The following is a 766-nucleotide window of genomic DNA, read 5'->3' on the forward strand; positions in this document are numbered from 1 at the left end:
CATTACCGACTCATCATAATACACAATTGCAGAATGTCCATCCATATACTTTGAATACTGTGATATACAGAGTGCTCAAATTTTTATGAGAATTTTCCAGTGTTTTGTTCATTGTTTTGATGTAGATTAGTTTATTTCAGGTACATCTAAGTCTTCTTGATCAAATTAGGATATGTACACAAATTGTTTTGCAATATTTTTATTTTATTTATTGTTTTTGTATTTATTGTTTTGATTTTGCTATGCCATCTTGTTACATATCATGTGTAACAAAAGGTGAGTTACACAGTTGTTGTATTGATTAACTATATAGGAGAGATCGTGTTTGTATACAAATCCGGTGTATTTGCTATTTTTAGAACTGATAAAACAGCGATCGGGTGGGCAGAAGCCGATCGTCCATGTTTTTTGTAAACGGTGATGTTTTTCTAACGGTCTACACTTTATTAAAACACAAATTACATCAATAATTTTTTGATCAATGCAAAGGTTATAAAACAAGCAATTTATTGATTACTTTTACTTGTTATTTCGAAATAAAATGGATTAATTATGAACGTTTAACTTACACTGTTTTTCTAAAAGTTTTGAAAATCACTACGCCGCTTTAAAAATTGTATGTCATTTAAAACGGTTGTTCATTGAAAAAAAGTCTTAAGATATTTGGATACAAAAATATGAAAATTGTAAGTATTTCAAATCTTTTTGAATTTTGAAAATCCATAAATGAGCAAAAAAGTTATTAAAAATTAAAAATTCTGATTCC

Source organism: Mercenaria mercenaria, chromosome 7 (assembly GCF_021730395.1).
Source record: "Mercenaria mercenaria strain notata chromosome 7, MADL_Memer_1, whole genome shotgun sequence".
Classification (NCBI taxonomy): Eukaryota; Metazoa; Mollusca; class Bivalvia; order Venerida; family Veneridae; genus Mercenaria; species Mercenaria mercenaria.